The sequence below is a fragment of the Triturus cristatus genome, chromosome 7 (assembly GCF_964204655.1).
Source record: "Triturus cristatus chromosome 7, aTriCri1.1, whole genome shotgun sequence".
Classification (NCBI taxonomy): domain Eukaryota; kingdom Metazoa; phylum Chordata; class Amphibia; order Caudata; family Salamandridae; genus Triturus; species Triturus cristatus.
The window spans coordinates 1,129,938,678-1,129,958,471 of record NC_140590.1 but is presented as its reverse complement, the minus strand read 5'-3'; the positions used below and the strand labels follow the sequence as shown (position 1 = coordinate 1,129,958,471).

At 47.9% G+C, this 19,794-nt stretch overlaps 1 protein-coding gene across 2 annotated transcripts in view; it reads right to left on the bottom strand.

The window, feature by feature from the left end:
- CPLX2 (complexin 2) overlaps positions 1–19,070 on the bottom strand; it is a 669,325-nt gene extending 650,255 nt beyond the window's left edge. The window contains exon 1 of one of the 2 annotated variants that reach the window (XM_085618262.1): positions 18,963–19,070. The gene's annotated coding sequence lies outside the window, so the exon portion shown is untranslated. Of the gene's footprint in view, positions 1–14,718; positions 14,910–18,962 lie in introns of those variants that run through there. The other variant, XM_085618260.1, reaches the window with a different exon arrangement.
- Positions 19,071–19,794: the final 724 nt, after the last annotated feature.

Here is a 19,794-nt window from a genome sequence, read left to right as displayed (position 1 = left end):
ATTCGGATGTACAGGAAATGTGCATTGCATGCCAGTGGCCCCTCCACAGATACACGCCTTCCGATTGGTTTATAACCCTTTAAAAATACAGCTTTTTATACTTGTACACAAAGACGAACAGAGCAAAAGTAAAGCATGACTTTCAGGTTTGCGTACCGTATGCCTTCTTTGTTCATGAGTTCGTTTCTTCTGACTATCCTCTGGCATGAATCTATTTTTGACTAGATACAAATATTTTCAATCCTGTCGAAAAAGATCAGGAATAGCACAACGACTGTTCTAAATTTCATGACTTGTGACAGGAAAATGAGCGCAAAGTGCTGGCTATGGTGACAGCTCTTACCTGAAATATGTAGTGGTTCTTCACAGCAGCTTTTATGTGCTGGTGGGGGTGGTGATTGATAGGTGAGGGGGTAGAGCTGAGCTGGGCACTGTAGTGTCCTGCGGGACATGTTCTAGTGCCCCGCAGGAAGCTGTAATTCCAGCCACTCCCCTGAGGGCTGGACACATATGCACCCCCACACCCATCCATCACGGGTGTCACGAGCGACGTGACCCCGCTAATAAAAAGGCCCGGGTGCACGTGCTCGTGGCCAGTTGTAGTACCATGCCAACGGTGTCCATGTCCATGTTTTAGCAGCATGTGGGCCTGGGGCCCACTACACCACAATGGCTACGAGGTGGGTCTGACCCCGCGTGCCAGCCGCTCAGCGTTGCATCGCCCCCATGGGGAGGAAATGTGCCTGAATTGCGACACCACCCCTGTCGTGCAGTTCACGGCCCCCTGTGACTGCAGCGAGGAGTGAACCCTGCGTGTCACCCGGCTGTCGCCTCCTAGACAGTGGAGGATCAGCGTCGCCTGCCGGAAGGCTCACACAGGTACATCGCCAGCACGGCGGCCGAGGCCGTGCTGAGGTGGATGAAGGTCACCCGGTGCTCATACCGGCACCGCGGACGCCGACAGACTGCCGCCGCGGCAGCCCTGGCACCAGCCAGCCAGCTGTGAGAGGTCAGTGAAGGGAACAGAAAAGGCGTGAGAGGAAGCGCCACTGCTAGCGCCGTGCCGGAGGCAGCCGCGCTTCCGACCCTCGACGCACTCCCGCACCTAGGCACCCATGGACTGTTCTACCTGCCGTCTCTGCACCGGAAAAGGAAAGGAAGCATCCCGGTACCACCTCGAGACGAGGCAGTGCCCCCTGCTCAGGCTTAGCATGACTGCAACTCTTCCAAGGAGTCCACCGGCAGCCGACGGCATGCGTGTGTTCCCCGCTCCCATACCGGCCAGCGAATAACAGGAAATGCCGACAGGAGCAAGGAAGCTACAATCACGGCAAAGCGGCCAGAGCACAAAAGGGAACAGCTCCCTCTGCGACATGGTCGGCCCACCCCAGCAGTGAGAGGAGCCCACACCAGCGATCCCAGCCCGGTATTGCACGTCGGTTCACCCCATCACAGAAATGCCTGATCCCTGCACGAATGGCGCACAAACCGGCACTCACCTCTGCACTTCCCCTCCCTGGGGTGTGGGCAGAAGACAACGCGGAGCCACAGCCAGGTGTGGAAGGAGTGCCCTGAATCTTAGCCTCCCTGCCGCTGCATGCACGAAGATGCTTCTGCACCCCTGGTGGCCACTCGCTACATTGCAGCCCAGACGACTTGAAGAGCTGGATCCAGCCCCACCGGCAGTCCCAACTCGTTATTACCTCTAGATTCACCCGAAGAAGCAGGTGTGGAGGCCGAGAAAGCATGAGAGAGGAGCAGCACAGCACGCAGCTGCTCCAGTAAGGCCCATGGAGGCGAGAGGATCTGCAGAATCAAGCCCACTGCACAGACATTGAAGGTGAGGGGCCAGCACGTTCGCCTGCAGCGCGGGGCCCGGGCAGCAAAGGAAGCCGCTGCGGCCTCCAGCAGCAAAGCCAGCACCACCGGGTGGTCACCAAGGCAGACTGCATCTACTCACGCAGCATCAGTGGCTGCCTCTGCCCGCACCTAAGCAGCGCCATGCGCTAACACTGCACAGTGTTGTAATCAGGACAAGCTACTGCGACCCTTCAGAGACTGCTGTGGCCCACGGAGAGCAGATTAGAGCACAGCGCGACCTAGCGGTTGTATGCCTGCACCGGACATAGAGACATAAGCAGCAAATGTCACAGGCTATGGTGAAGGAGCAATGAGAAGCCAAGCGGCACGAGCCTCGCAGCCCCACCGAACACAAATGAAGCGACCTCGCAAGGTCCAGACAAGGTGATAAGGTCAAGGGCAGCCAATCCCCATGAAGACGCAAGGAAAACGCGAAACTCTTCCGATACCACAGGAAAGTCACACCTGCCACAACTGCAAAAGCTGCCAGGGATCCAGGTACATCCACTGTACTGGTCACGGCGCAGCCCAAACATAAGAAGAGGACAGAGGGGGAGGCACTGAACAATGGTCAAGATGCCACGGCAATAGACGGGTCAGAATAGTGCCACCTGCCCCCATGGACTGCATGTCAGGTTGACAGAGAGAGACTGTTAGCCACGCAGGAAGTTTGCAAGAAGCCCAAACCTACGCCGCCAAGTAAAGTCTCGTCAGAACAGCGTGACCAAAGGCCCACCGCAACACAGCCTGAGCACGCAACGCCCAGGAAGAGGAAAGGAAGCGCGCCAACAGAGGAGAGTATCCAACCCCACCTAAAATAACGGATTAAAACAGACACCTCTACAGCTCTGCACCGACATCGCTCAAAGGGAACTGAGGCTGCAGAGCACAGCCAGCACAAGAACTGATTGCACCCAGCTGCCCGACAAGAGAAAGGCACATGAGAGGCTTACAGTGTCTCTGTCCCTATGCAGCAAGCCCAATGTGCCAGATGAATGCACGCACGAGAAGCCCACACGTAGCAAAGAGATACCCAGGGCCCAGGACTACCCCAGCACAGGAACGTGCCAAGAAGCAAAGGACAGCAAAGCCCAGTAAGACGCCAAGCCCCAAATGAAGCACACAAAGACGGACGGGGTGCATGGCGCGCCACCCAAACAGGCTGCCTAGATTTTCAAAGGAGAAAAGACTGTGCACGTCACCAAGGGCCCCCAGGACGCCTGAAGCTTCTCCAGCCCAGGCAAGCGCTGACCAAACTCAAGCAGCAACACCAAAGACAACCCCACTAGCAAGAGTGGAAGACCAGCCAAGACAGTAACGTCTCACAGGAGCTGTCCCCCAACAACAGCGCAAGAAAGACTGCTACAGAGCACGCACCACACATGGCTGTCCAACGCCACCGCCGGGGAAGAGGTCGCATCATCCGCTCCTACTGGTGTACAGACACAACCGCAAGCTACACCACAGGCACACCAAGCGCCAGAAGAAAGCGCCCAAGTAAGAAGACGGAGCACACCAAGTCAGAGGCGCGCCGAAAACCGCGCCAGCGAACCTGACAGCAAGGGCAAGCACCCTGGAGATAGAGACATTTCCACAAGGTAGCACTGCTGAACGCAGCACAGAGAGCAACCACATCTCTACTGCACAAGCGGAGCCCCGCAGTGGACCGAAGGCAACACAGTGTCCTCCCTCGCACCGCCCCAAGACGGAGTCGGCAGTGACTCGCGACAGGCATGAGAGGAGTCGCACACCCCATGCGGCAGGCCACCACAGCAACATGCGCTCCAACAACCAGCGACACGTAACCGGACGTCACGTCGCCCAGCAAGCAAGGAGCGCGCAGGAGTGAAGGCAGAAGCCGGCGCCATGTCAGCGCCGCCTCGAGGTCCAAGTGCAACGCCCTCGAAGAAAGAAGTGAGTAACAGCCCTGTCACCCCGAAAGTCGGAGGAACACAGGTGGGCTGAATAGACCAACAAAAGGGAGAAGACCGAGGACTCGCCCAGCAAGCCAAGAGCACACCCTGACACACCAGACAGCCACCTAGGCGGACCAACGTCCCTGGATACAGCTCCACGGGTGAACCGAACACAAGCCGCAGCAAGCGAAAACCGCATCTCATCCCTATGCTTTCCCAGGCGACCGTCCATCCCCAGGCGTCGGCAGTCTAAGTCAAGTGACATCCCTGCTCCTGTCCGCAGATGCCACGGGTGAAGATCAGCACTGAGTGTCCGTCCTCACACCGCCTCAAGATGGAGTCGGCAGTGGCCTCAAGCCAGGCAAGAGAGGATCCCCACACTCAACGTGTCAAGCCGCCACAGACTCTCCACCTCAACAAGGCGGAAGCACATGGCTGCCAAGTCCCTCCTGACATCCAACTCTCCCAGCAAGTCACCACCACCTGTCATCCCAAGTCACCACATGGCTGGAAACCGCCATCACGCCAGCCATCAGCACACGCGTCAAACACCACTACCAGAGTACCGATGGGCTGGAGTCCTACACCGTTGCCACATCAGCCAACTAAAGAAATCAGGAGCTACCTGTAAACCTGGCCTACACCGGAACCACGGCAGCGAGAGCAAGTCTTAGCCAAGACCCACCCACCCGTGAGGGTTGTGCCTGTGACTAAGTAACGGCTCCTTGGCGGTTCTGCAGCTGCCCCCAGTCGGTACACAAGCGACCCCAGCATAGCCCTCCTGCAGTCCCGCAGCAACCCTGACAACGGGCCTCCCCAGGCGGGAGTGCGAGAAGAGACATTGCCCCACCCACAAGTTGTCGGCTACAGCCAAGCGGTTCAATAGAAGCAATTGATCAGGCAGCACTTCTGTGAACTCTCACCTGGGACTCCATCCATGTCCATGACGCAACCCACTATAAAGAACTGTTAGAACTCACCACAGACCATCACCAACGTCAGCGAGGTGGGAGCCATGCAGGACCGCATCATCAGTGAACTGATGTTACGCAGCGGGGATCTCCAAGCCAGCGGTCGTGTCCTGAACTCCTCAGGTTAAACTACGGGTGCCCGCTGAGAAAGTCCTGCTGCAAGCAAAGTCACCAGCTCGTCTGACTTCGTCCTGCCACCTGACTCAGAAGACTGATGGACCCTGTGGTATTCAGTTTGTTTTTGTCCCCACAGGTTGGACTAACGTTTTGTTTGTTCCTCAATAAAGTTGGGGAGGAATGTAGTGTCCTGTGGGACATATTCTAGTGCCCCGCAGGAAGCTGTACTTCCAGCCACTCCCCTGAGGGCTGGACACACATACACCCCCACACCCATCCACCACGGGTGTCACGAGTGACGTGACCCCGCTAATAAAAAGGCCCAGGTGCACGTGCTAGTGGCCAATTGCAGTACCATGCCAACGGTGTCCATGTCTATGTTTTAGCAGCATGTGGGCCTGGGGCCCACGACACCACAGGCATTATGGGCCATAATAGATAAATCGCAATGCATAAAACAGATATATTGAAAGAACACCGACAGTTCAATACCTAAAACATTATTGCAATGGTTAGGACTGTGATCTATCGAAAATGTAATTCTAAAATACAGAAAAATGGCAGAAAATTTTTTTTTTATGAATGCTAAACCTAATCCTAAATTTCAAATTTGATCTTAAACTTAGTCCTGTTCACCTTAAATCTGAGCCTAAGCCTGTTGCAAACCCTAAGTATTGTACTATCAAAAACGAAACCTAGACTAACGTGCTGAACTAAAGCCAACTACAAACTCTGGGGCAGATTTACAACCCCCTTGCGCCACTTTTACGTCACTTTTCCCATGTTAAAAATTACGCAAAAGTGGCGCAAGGGCCTTGTAAATAAGCCCCCATGGATTTAAATTGCAGGTTAACCTTGCGCCAAATCCTAGCTGTTGCCCTAAGTCATATGTTAGCTCTGAAACTAACTTCAGCCCTGTGCCCTGGCACTGAAACTACCACTCAATATAAATCCTGAGTTTTAGTCAAATGTTAACCTGTGTTTTAGATTTTGGTAATTTGTGTTTTAAGTGATCTCATTTGATTGGTTATGACTGCTTATCTATGCCTTCCTGAGAACGGCAATGACAGTAAATGATCAATTTCCACAAGAGACATTCGTGGTCTGGAAAAGAGTGAGGTGAAGAAAGATGTGGGGACGTGGTATGGTGAGGAGCATAGACCGTAAATATTTAAGTGAAGTTTGTGTCAGGAGGGGGCTTTGGATAGACTTGAAGAAACAAGTCTGAGGGCCTCATCTGTGAAAAGTGTCACATCGCTGCGTGAAAACAGCGATGCAACAGTTTGCACTGCACCCTTCTTCCGACAGGATGGATGCGTCATACTCAATGTATGGTGCTCAATGTCGCAAGGAGTTACAGATACGTCAGTATTTCTGACGTATCAGTAGGCGCAAAAGTGGTGCATTGCTGGGGTTTGTCTGAAAACAGACGCAACTCCAGCAATGTGTCCTTTCACATGGGGCAAGCCCAGTGGGAAAAGACCTGCGTCAGTCTTGCGCCTGCTCTGAGGCAGACGTAAGATATTGACTCAGTAGCGTCCTAGAAGTGGCGCACTGAAATCTTATATCTTTCAATGCACCACTTCTAGGAGGCTTTTTGCGGGGTTACGCCCACTGTGCATATATTATACCTGGTGCAGGTATAATGTGGTGCTGGGGTTTACAAAGTGACTAGATTTTATTTTATGTCGCTAGTGCATCACAAAAAGTGATGCAACAGCAGCGTAAAAGTGTCGCAAGGCCTTATAAATAAGGCCCCGAGTTTGTAGCTGGCACTGCTATGCATGGAGGGGCAGCCTACTCGTTGCCAGGATGATTGGCGTGGGTTGACGGTGGAAGTTGGAAACCCTACTGGTGGCAAGGTTGAGGACTTTGTCAAGGGTTTTGGAACAAGTGCCTGTGGGAATTGGCAGTGCATTGATGTGTAGAGGTGAAGAGGGATCGTCAGCGGCCTCCATTGTGGATGTAGCCTCTCTTGTCCAATCCCTTCCCTTTACCTCAATTAATAGTGGTTTTGGGTGACCTGCCCTGCCCCTGGAGCCTGAGTTATGTGATGGGTTGTATGCCAAAATATTAAGTACAAAAAAATTGTGGTGCCATAATATTGTGGCCTAAATATGGAGAAGACAAATATTGCGAATGTAAATAAGTAAATATAGATTTAGGGACGTATAAGTAACGTGAGGACATATAAACTGTCAAAGTACATATATGTGGAGTTAAGAGGGGTAAATCTTTTCTTACACATACTTACCTTCAAAATATTTTGGATCTTAAAGTTAAGCTAACTCCAGCCCTAATGCTTCTCGGGGATGACAACAGCCAGGGGCAAGTTATGTTTCACAGCTTTTTTTTCTTGCTATGGCAGTTTTACGAATTTGTGTGGCTTCAGCCTGGCTTGATCGAACCGCCCCAACTCTTCATCATTGGCTCGCCAGGCTACTCGCGGTATTTAATTCTGAGATGGGAATTTATGAAAGGAAGGGTAAGAGAGGGAAAACTCTTGGTAGACGTTTATTGGCACCTATGTATAGCTGGAAGGAATCGCAGTTCCATAATGGGCCCTAGACATCTGAAAAAGATTGGCAAGTAATTTTTGTCGTGGTATATCCCCTCTGTTTATTTGTTTGCTGGAATTTTATCTCATAGGATATTTGTTAGAGCTCCCTTTTTTAGCCGTGGATAACTCTTAGCTCACTTACTCTTCTATCTCCCAATTAGAGCTTAATTAAAGAAGTGTGTAAAAGAGAGAGTTTTTTTAAATGTCCTATATAAAAGATGGCATGATTAATCCTCATACGTTACGTTAATGAAATGTATATACATAATTGGTGCTGTTTATATATGAAAATTGCACTAAAAATATTGTCGATATTAAATCAAAATATTTTAAAGACAGTATATTTAGATCTCGAAATTCTGGTGACATACCTTGGGCTAGTCATCTAATATAATATATAATGGTATAATTTTTTTTTCCTCAACTAAACATCGGTATAGTGTTTACAGTTCGGCTTAGGCTGGCTTGCTCTCTGAATACTCTGTATTCTGTCTTAATTTCCCCTCACCGCTCTGCGGCTATTAACAATTGATGAGAGAATCACAAAAGCGGCGCACAAACCCTGCTCGAGCCGAGGAGGAGGCAGGCGGCTCCCAGTGCAAACACAGCTGGTATTTGCGTCTGTGTATGCACAAATAACAGGTCTTCTTTCATGATGTTTTTTTTTTTTTTCGTTTGCATTTTTCGGCACAAAGAAACCCTTCTTTTCAGAAAAAAATGTATAATTTCCAGGAAAAGTGAAGAGGAGTGTAGCAACAATTTCCCAGAGGAGTTTACTCAAAGGCAGGGAGGTGGTTGAGTTTCTGAGGAATACATAATGCATCTGTCAAACATGGTGGCACATTCAGCCTTGCTAAATAGTTATTACTCCAGAACATGAACTGAATCATTTGTTGAAATAGAGCATTGGTCTTCAAACTTCTTAAAGCAGCGCCCCCACCCCCTTGAAAAAAAAATCCTCGGGCCCCCACTCAATTTTTAAATATGTCTAAACACATTTAAAGATTGCAGGTAAGCTCTGTTAACCCTTTTTACACATACTCCCAGTCAGGATATAAATGACAAACAGGCACATGCATCAACCACAAAACCGGTCGCAAACGGGCAGATTCTCAGAATCTGCCCCTTTGCGACCGGTATTTTTGCATTTGGGATGCATCATCCCAAATGCAAAAATCGCTATTTAAGGAATCTCAAAATAGCGATTCCTTAAATAGCGATTGCATTTAAGGAATCCCTAATTGAGATTCCTTAAATGCAATGCATTAAAGTGTAAACAATAGCGATTTCGCTACTAGCGGGAGCAAATTACCATGAAGCTGCACTTCATGGTAATTTGCTAAAACTTAGAAAAATGCACTTATTTGCATTTTTCTAAGTTTTATGTTGCGCACACACATGCCCTTAGAGCATGTGTGTATGCAACATGTGTGCAGAGTTCAAATACATGGGTGCAATAGGGTGTCATTTTGACACCCTTGCACCCTAGAAATTGCGGGAGCAATTTGAGAGTACCTAATGGTACTCGCAAATTGCTCCCGCAATCTCCAATGCATTCCTATGGGCCTGGAGGCCCATAGGAATGAATGGGAAGCCATTCATTAATTGCGACTCGCAATTTGTGAGTCGCAATTAATGAATGTTAAGGAATCGCTATTTTAATAGCGATTCCTACATGCATAGGCTTTTGCGAGTCCTTAATTGCGATTCCTTAATATTCGCAATTAAGGACTCGCAAAAGCTTTTCTTGATGCATGTGCCTGAAAGTTCTTAGTGATGGCCCATTACAAGGTGGCTCACTGCCGCTCATGTTTTTAACACTTAAAACAAAGCATGATGCTTCTCTTGGACAGAGACAGGGCCCCCCCCTAAAATCACTTAAGGCCCTCGGGGGCTGGGGGGGCAGTAGAAAGACCTCTGAAATAGAGAAAGGAAATAAAATGGAGCAGAGGAACATGCCCACCCTCTTTCTCTTGCACAAGCTGCTGGTCCAGCAGGTACAAACCTCACCATAACATGAATTGAATGTGGTAAAAAAGTTGAGTGGCTCATTGTAATGTCCCATGAAATCAGGTGATAATACCAAGTGGTTCAAGATTTCCTGGGTGCGATATTACAATAGCATTGTGAGTTTGTCATGGGGCATAATCCACAATGCTGGAAGTTTTTCCTCAGAATAGCTGTGTAAACCTGCAATATTGCATATTCTCCCCCACCCAAATGTGGTTAGGTTTTACCTGGCAAAATCACAGTGGGAAAAAATCATCAGGCCTGTGCAAAGATTGCACATAACTCATAATGCTTATTCAGAACTCTAAATGTGGGCATATCGCATTCTACAATGTCACCCTTCATTGCCCATCCAATTTTTCATCCAGCACAGTCAACTTGGCTGGATTGTAATACAGCATACACCCAGTGCTTAATTTGTAACAGAAGAAGTTCCAGGACCCAATGTTTTGCTCAAAAGCCCATGATGGCACTTTCAAAAGTCAATGGTGCTGAATACCAAGGTTGCGTGGTCTTGATTCCACCTCATGGTTTCTTTATCCACAACCAGACACTCCTTGCCTCTTTATTTCACTCTTTTAAATTCTTTTTTATCCCTACTTTTTTCCTTTGTCACTGTTTTTCCTTTGTTCTCTTCTTCCTTCTGTCCCCTTTTTGTGTTTTTCTCTCTCTTACTGCAGGTCAAAGTATGAAGGAGAAAAATAAGTCCTGATCCCCAAAAATGAGTGCCGGTGGGGCCCACCTGCAGTGATTGGCTCAAATTAAGCACAGTACACTCCTCCTTATGTGGTACACACTTGCAACCAAAGTCCCTGATATACTATATGGGCCCCCTCTTGAATGCATTCTTAGACCATCATATGCTAGCACACATCACAAACGTGCCTTGGCAATTCAAGATGGAGGAAACATGGAGGTGAATCACCCATGGTCTTTGGACTCCATCTTTTAAACGAATCTCAAAACAAACAAGATTTTATCCTGACCCACTAAATTCTCATCACACCTATATACCAGCAGTTAATCCATAATATCAATATTCTCAACCAAGTCACTGATGGGGTATCATCGACCATTCAGGAGAGTGCTCCTCGGTAAACCACGGTGTGATGAGAATTTATTGGTCATACCCAATATTGTAAACTCATGCTAACTATGACTTATTAGCCCTGATGAAGTCCGTGGGATACTGTCCACAAGACAAAAAACATGTTGACTACAATCTTTGTTCATATTGACTGTAACAACATTGACCTGGAATTCTAACAGTGGAAAAAAGCAAAGAAGTTACTACAATTACGAATTGGTGGACTTACTTTTGGATTGGACATTTGCTCATGATAAAATCTGGTTTGTACTAGTATTTGGGGAATTCTTCTCTAAACTTTTGAACGCCTTGTGTCCATTGCCAATTTATCCTGGAGCAATTCTGAACATTTGAGCATATTACTTTGTATTGACTAAGCGCACAATTGGCCCTGCCACCTTTTATTTTGTTGTATTACTCTAAGCAAAGTATCACAAGTTTTGAAGACAGCAATAGCAACCTTTTCAGGGAAACGTTTGAGGTAAAACACTTAGGCCCCGATTATGACTTTTTGGCGGAGCGGTGGAGCAGCAGTGCAAACCGCTGTGACACCGTTCTAGTAGGTGGACGGCGTGGCAGTCCCATGGCGGTGCCTCTTTTAAAAGCTGCACGCCTTTGAAAAAGGCACAGCAATGGAACTGTACTACAAAGTTCCTGCATGGCATGGACTGGAAAGTCTGTGCCATGCAGGAACCTACGTGCATGCACACAGGGGGGCACATGTTAAGCCCCCTTGTGTGCACCCACATGCTGTTGAGGCCCAGGGGGGCCTTGTTGAGCCCCCTTTGTTTTCTCTCCTCCAAGGTTTACATGGAGGAAGAACCTCCATGTAAATCCTGGAGGAGAGGAAACTCGTAACGTGCTTGGCGGGACCACAGACGTCCCACCAAGCAAAGTTCGGCCTCTGACCGCTGCTCCAACGCCAGGGAACGGCAGTTCCCTGGCAGAGCCGGCAGTCCCAGGGCGGTTCGACCGGCCTACTCCTAATGGAACGTTTGGACCGTCTGTGTGGCAGGGGCTGGATCCACCACTGCCGCGCCACCTTGAGTCTGGCGGTCCTCAGACCACCGGACACGTAATAGCGCCATCACAATGAGATCGGCTCCCTTGGGGGCCCCATCCCAGCACACGAGATGTGAAAAACCAAAGATTGCAGTAACTACGTCTTCCTGCCTGTGTAGAGAAACCGTGTCTCATGAACACCGTGTCTGACTGGCCATTGGCACAATTCAATGGCACATTGGAACTAGAGTCAAAAGTACATCAGTGATTTGAAGGAAACATGTAACACTTGAGAGTGAAAGAAACTTATGACACTTTCTCGACCAACAATGCCTTTAAGTGGCCATGAGGTGACATGTACTGGTTGAAGACGAAACCCGTTTGATAAATAGACAGCAGCAGCCCTGTTGCATCAACAACACAGTCGCCTCATTGAGCGCTCATTCTCAGCATCAACAGTATGTGTAAATCTGCAAACTTTTATCTCCATTTTTCAACACAATCAAACCTTCCATCTCCCTAGAACACATTAAACAACAGTGGAAGCTCGTGTTGTTTCCTGTTTGTGGGATCAGTTCATGCTATTCTAGCTCAAGTCCCTCAAGCGACAGTATCCTCGATTGAGACCATGTGTCAGTCTGTGGTTAGCCGTATCACTGCCTCAAAACAGCTGGATCACATCGCACCGGTCCTTCATGGTGGACACTGGCTACCAGTAAAGGCTGGACTCAAATTCAAATTCTGTTGCCTCACATACAAAGCCATTCATCAGAATAAGCCTGCATATTTGGCCAAATCACTTACATTTCAGGAGGTTAAAAGGAACTCGGGGGTAGAAGCTTTAAAATTCAAATACCCCTAACCCAGAAAAACACTTTTACATAAGTCGCAAGTCCCATCTGGAACTCTCTGACGCCAGAACCAAACCTGCTCTACTCTCCGTAAGGAAAACCCTAAAATCCACGCTTCCTGCTCCTTATAATTGTATCCAATTTGCCATGAATTCAAATGTTTTTTCTGTTTACCGCGATTGTTTCTGAGTCATTTGCAAAGTGCCCTAATACTCTTTGTGATATTGCAGTGGTGCAACACAAAACTATTAAAAAACATAGCAAGGGTCTCTTTTCACAACATTGTGTAGACTTCTCTGTTTTCACCTAGGCAGACTGTAAAAACAAAATGCAAGGCACGATAGGCACAAGGGGCTCCATGTTATGTCTCATAATTAGCTAGTCCTAGCTTTTTAGACAAGAAGACTTTCTGGATCTGCAGATTTTCAAAAATGGCCCCTTATGTCCAAGCACACAAAGTAACAATGACAAGAAACAAAACCCTTGGTGAAGAAGTCAGTGGTAGAAAGACACTGAAGTATTCAAAAAGTGATGCATGGAATGCTTGAATTAATCTTGGCCACTGGTAATTACCCAGGCCACTCCCCAGTCCATTATTTTGCACACCTCGCAGCCCAGTTTTACCCAGCCATTTGCACGTCAGTCTTGACCCTGCTCCAATGAGAACAGTCTCTTTGCACTAGAACACAGGCAACTTAGGGCTAGTTTTACCCTGTCTAGAGCTCATCAGCCGAGTATAGCTTGACTCCAGTGACACAGTGTGCAAGTGATCCACGTCTGGGCATGCCCGTCCCACTTAGGGCGACATTCTAAAGTATACAAAAAGTGAAGGATGGATGGAATGCCTGAAATAGTCTCAGACACTGGTAATTACTCAGGGCCCTATCCGATCCATCGTTATTTTGCACACCATGCCACCTCAGTTTGGACTCAGCCATTTGCAGTCTTGATGCCTCTCCAATGGGAACAGTCCAGCCCAAACTGGCAGGCCAGGTTGAGCCGAAACTTGGCAAAACAGAGTTAAGATAACGACACATCGTGTCGTTGATGTTCTCATTACTGCGATCCCTTGAGTGACATCCCATTTCCCCATCTTCCTAGGAGTGCCTCAAAAAGTGACTGTCCTGTTGGGACACTTATAATGGCAACAATCGCTGTAATACGCCTTTTGAAAGTACTAATAGCATTACAGACATACAACATCCTTTTTGTAAATGTGGACTGATAAATATTCCACTACAATGATACCTGACCCAAACATAGGACACATCAACAATTCCGACATTGACTTGAAAATCCAGCTTCCTGGCAAGACATGTAAAGGTGAACAAGGACATGAAATGTAATGAGGGTTAGGGTATGAGGAAAAGGCATACCTCTTCCAGGAAACACTGACCACTTGAACATCAATAATGCATTTTGTATAGCTCCATAATCTTATTGCAAATATAGTAGTCAGATCAACATATAGGCACACACCCACAGCCACAGAAGTGTACACACACACACACACACTCTGTTCTGCATAGACAGACATGCATACAGATACATACACTCACAAAGACAGACACATAAAAAACGTAGTGCTCCTCAAAACACACACACACACACACACACACAGACATCCAGAACCTGCTCTCCAGGAACACAGCCACACACACCCACCATCCACAGAAGTGTGCACACACTCACTCAGTTCTGCATAGACAGACATACATACAGACACATACACTCACAAACACACACACATAAAATATAGTGCTCCTCAGAATACACACACACATCCACACTGCTCTCCAGGAACACAGCCACACACACCCACCATCCACAGAAGTGTGCACACACTCACTCAGTTCTGCATAGACAGACATACGTACAGACACATACACTCACAAACACACACACATAAAAGCATAGTGCTCCTCAAAACACATACACATCCATACTGCTCTCCAGGAACGCAGGCACACACACCCACCATCCGCACGACCAAAAAGGACCATGCCCACAAAAATAAACCAGAAAATGACCAATAACATAAAGAGGCAGACAGACAGCCCATGTTACTGACACACTCCCACTCCCAGTGGGCTTGGTTAACACAGAAGCTGATCTCGAACATGGTGCTGCTGAAAACGCACAGATCTATGGCTGCGGATGCTGCCGGCTTGAGACGTCTTGCCAGCGCTGCCTCTCATTGCATCTCCCTGAGCCCCCTCATCTACTCTGATCACTGGATGTTAAACAGCAGTCCGTCTAATGTCATACAATGCACAGCAAGGCCTATCCGGTGCTTGGCTGCAAGGCGAGCCGGCGAAAAGCGTGCAAGAAATGCCCTACCAACCTGGCTAGCATATCGCAGGCTGCAATGGAGGCTCGTCATACGCCGGTAGCTTCTCCGGTGCTCCCCGTGCAGTCCGTCTCTATCCCGTCTTCCCCGCCACACGCACGACCCTCGGGGGCATGCACGCACGCACTTCCTCTTCCTCCCTTTTGCATTCCCCCTTTCTACCATAGACACGCACTAGTCATGTCTCCCACGCCAGGGCTCTCCCCCTTCTGCCTTGCAAGACAGAACTGCTAAAAATAGCTCCCTCGCGCCTGGTAGGGAAGCCAGTACGTCCTAGACATTGGCTGCATTTGTATCATCATGTTTCCCGACGAGATTGTCTTCCCTCGCTTTGCCTTTCTTTCTGCAAGAGATGCCAGCCTGACACATTTGCTAAGAGCCTCTGGCAGGTGAGAACCCACACATTCCAGTGACGTAGCAAGGGCGCCATAGGCCTTCATACAATCAAGGGAATACCCCACCATCCCTAGCTAGGGCAGTGAAAAGCAGCTACAATGCGGATACAGTGGTCCCCTCTGTCATCTGGGCCCCGGGGCCACATCACCTGCTGGACCAGAGGACACAGCAATAAGCATTTCTATAGAAACTTAAACACAACCCAAAATCATTAACATTTATAGAATAGCATAATTGACAGACTAACAAATGTATTTCATTTGAACAAATCAATGGTGCTTATTTCCAAAAGCACAATGATATGTCAAGCTAGAAATTACTAAATCCCATATTATATAAACATAGTCTCCTTTAAATGGTAAATGGGACTTGTTTGGAGGCAGAAGGGTATTTTAGATGGCATTTAAGGCCTTTCTTTAGGGTAAGGATTGGATTAGCGTGATGAGGATAGGGTAAGGGAGATAGGCATTTGACCCATGCATGTTGGTCTTACTAGAGTCCATTTACCTTATAGTAGGTTCTAGCACACGGGAACGCTGTGATTGTGTTGCAAAATATGTGTGTCAGAGGAGGGGAGACCACTGCCAGGTATTTTGATTGACAGTCAGTGTGCTCATATTGATTTTGTATTAGAAGGCTGTTAGACCTGGCATCTGGTGTGTTTTTCCTGTCTTTTTGCTTAGCCGCACCACAACATTGACAGTCCAAAATGAATGAATGAATGAATATAAAATTTACATAGCGCTAACTTAGCCCAAGGGCGTCAAGGCGCTAACAGCAGAACAATATGCAAGCAGGAGAAGACACACTCAGACAAGCAACTAAGGGAACAGCCAGGTCTTTAAAACCTTTCGAAAAAGAGTGTGTGATTGTTGTCCCGAAATTTCCTCAGGGAGGGAATTCCACAATTTGGCTGCAGCAATTGAAAAGGCTCTCCCGCCCCATCTCACCCTTTTAAACCTTGGAATGGTAAGGAGATGTTTGCTTGTTGACCTGAGATTCCTAATGGGAGCATAGTGTCGAAATAAAGCTTTAATGCCATCAGGACCCAGGCCATAGTAAGCATTTTGAGTGAGGAAAAGGGTTTTGAACATAATTCTGCGATCCATAGGAAGCCAGTGCAAAGAAAGAAGAGAAGCCGAGACTGATTCATGTTTAGGCAAGTCCATCACAAGCCTGGCCGCGGCATTCTGCACCAGCTGCAGGCGCCGCAACTGTCCCTTGTTAATGCCCAAATAAAGGGCATTACAATAGTCCAATCTGGACAATATTAGCCCAACGACAACTTGTTTGCGTGAGGCAAATGAGAGAAACTGCGAGATCTTCCTTATAAGCCTGATTAGCCCAAAACAGGTGGCCACCGTCCTGCTAAGCTGCAGGTTCAAAGAAAGGGAATTGTCCACCACAACTCCCAAGTTTTTACCATGGGAGACGGGACTTGGGCACATGCCCAGAGAGTCAGGCCACCAGTCCCCGGACCAAATGTCCAACTTGTCCCCAAAGATAAGAATCTCCGTCTTCTCGCCATTTAATTTCAGAATTTTGCACCATCCATGACGAGACTGCTTGCATGCAATTTTTAAAATTGCGAGTGGAGTCACTGATGTTATGAGTGATGGACACCATTATCTGCGTGTCATCCGCGTACGACAGCACCTCCAAACCAAAAGATTTTTTTACCTTTGCCAGCGGGGCAACATAGATATTGAATAACGTTGGACTCAAGGAAGAGCCCTGAGGCACTTCGCATGATAGGGGAGTTGGATCCGAATAGAAATTTCTCAATTTCACTGTTTGAGTCCCCTCGCTAAGGAAGGAAGCGAGAAGTCCTAAAGCCGAGCCCCCACTACCTATCTCCCTGAGGCGCTCCACAAGTCTCAGTGGGGATAAGGTATCAAAGGCTGCGGTAAGATCAAGTAAAATTAATAAGGTGGTATGGCCTGCATTCACCTGTGTACAAATATTGTCAAAAACCGCAGTGAGCACAGTTTCTATGCTATGACAGCTTCTGAACCCATGTTGAGAACCGTCAAGGATTTGATGGTCCCTCAAATAGGCACTCAGGTGGGAATTCAGGTGAGATTCTAAAATCTTCGCTGGGACCGGCAAGAGGGAAATAGGACGATCATTTTTCAGTTCCATCGGGTCCAGTGAGGGCTTTTTTAAAAGTGGCCTAACCACTGCCGCCTTCCATGCCCGGGGATATTGCCCCTCCGAGATGGCTAGATTTAGGACAGTGATAAGATGCGGTGTAATAGCATCTTTAGCAACTTTTAGGACCTTCAAGGGACAAGGATCCATAGGAGATCCAGACTTGACTCCTTCTAACAGGTGGTCTATAATTTCTGGTGACGTACTCGGAAAAGCAAGTAAACTAGGGGTCACCTTCCTGCTGGGACTTTCCGTTGGATAGGTTACAGGCTGGGCATCTAGTTCCTTATTTAGATTTGAGGCTTACAACTGAGCATATACATCTGAGATCTTAGTGCAAAAAAAGGCTGAGAGCCTATCGCCGAGTTCCTGTGAGGGCTCCACAGGGTCAGTAACCGGGGGAGAAATAAGGGAGTTAACAATGTTAAAAAGTTCTTTGGAGGATTTAAGCGACTCTGAAATTTTTACGTAGTACCTTCCCTTTTCCTCCATGATAGCTGCTTTGTATGCTTTCAAGCATTGTTTATGCAGTTCTCTGCCTGAGGGTGCTAGGTCAATGCGCCATAGTCTTTCCTGCTTCCTACACTCCTGTCTCAACTTACGCAGTCTATCGGAGAACCAAGGTGAGGATGGCCTTTTTCTTACTGAATAATGATATTTTATTGGTGCTAAGGTGTCCATGACTGCTAATAATTTTTTAGATAACTTTTCTGCAGCTAAGTTAGCGCTTAAATGTCCCGGGAGCTGAAAATTTGTGAGAGAGTTAGCAAAGGCCTCATTACTAATCAGATTAAGATTCCGTTTGTCAGCCACTTTCCTGTTTTCAGGTTGAATATTCCAAGAAGCAGAGAACCTTAAATTAAAGGGAATGGCAAAGTGGTCTGACCAAGATAGCGGAAGGGGCTCTCCCACCCTAATACGACGATCGTTAGAAAAGATCTCATCTAGGGTGTGGCCCGCCGCATGCAGAAGGATGTAATCAGTTGTGAAAAGCCACAGCCATTCATACTTTCCAAAAGGGTTTGCCTGTCGTGACTTAAGCTATTATCTAAATGAAAATTAAAATCACCAAGAAGTGTAAAATTTGTTCTTTCTAGGTAGGGCTCCAAAAGATTACAAAAGTCCTGACTGAAGGATGCCCTAGGGCCAGGTTGTCGGTAACAGAGAACACCAGAAAAACTTTCTGTAGGGTGCGTATTTATGGAGAAGTATAAAGCCTGGTACTGGTCGAGAGGTGAGGTGAGTGGTTCAGAGCGACAGATAAAAGTATCCCTGAACAAAATACCCAGTCCCCCCCCTCGTCGCCCTACTCTGTCCAATCTGGTAAGGCAGTATCCCAAAGGGATAGCCTCTACAAGGTTGGGACCTGAGCAATCATTAGCCCACGTTTCAGTTACGAACACCCAGTCCGGTTTTCATTATAGAACGAAATCTTTAAAAGCAACTTTGTTTTTAATCAGGGATCTAGCATTACTGAGGAAGCCCTGAACTGACCTCTCAGTAACGGAGGGGGTACCTATAGCCTTAGTAATGACAGAACTCTCCTCTCCTCCCCCTATAGTTCCAAATTCACAAGACACACAAAAAGAGAACCCTTTCCTAGCAAGTGTTTCTGGGCCTAATGTATGTTTGCAATGAGCCTTAACCTTGCACAATTTCAAAAGTTCCTCTCTTGAATACATTATCCCTACCTTTAAACCTGGCAGAGAAGAACCAGCGTCCCTGGCGCCTGGCATGGACTTGGCACGGACGGGTGCAGACGAGCTTGCCTTTGACGTGCCGGCGGTGCGCCCGCTGCGCAAATCCGCTGCGCGGCAGGCAGGGCATGCTGTTTTTATAGGCTTCGCGCACTAGAGCGCTAACCCCCTGTCTCCGCCCATCGCCAGCCGGCAAAGGATCAATGGAGCCGCCTACACCCGCCACAACAAACGGTAAAGACCGCGGTGGACCGGGGTGCAAGGCGGAAACAAGAAGCTGCTCATAAATGAGTAAGTGCAAAATTACAAGTCGTGATGTGCAAAGAGGCAAGATAAAATTGTTTCAAAGCATCCACACAATTTAAAAAAGTTAAAAACGCAATTTTCCCCCAAACAAAGCTTTTCTGAATGAACTAAGCTGTCTGCACACGTTCGCTACGCGGCGGGCAGGGCATGCTGTTTTTATAGGCTTCGCGCACTAGAGCACTAACCCCCTGTCTCTGCCCCTCGCCAGCCGACAAAGGAGCAAGGGAGTCGCCTACACCCTCCACAACAAACGGTAAAGACCGCAGTGGACCGGGGTGCAAGGCGGAAACAAGAAGCTGCTTGTGAATGAGTACGTGCAAAATTACAAGTCGTGATGTGCAAAGAGGCAAGATAAAATTGTTTCAAAGCATCCACACAGTTTTAAAAAGTTAAAAAAGCAATTTTCCCCCAAATTTTCCCCCAAACAAAGCTTTTCCGAATGAACTAAGCTGTCTGCACGCGTTCAAAAGAAGACAATGGTATTAGAAGCTGTCTTCAGCCTTCAGAACTATCTGAGTCA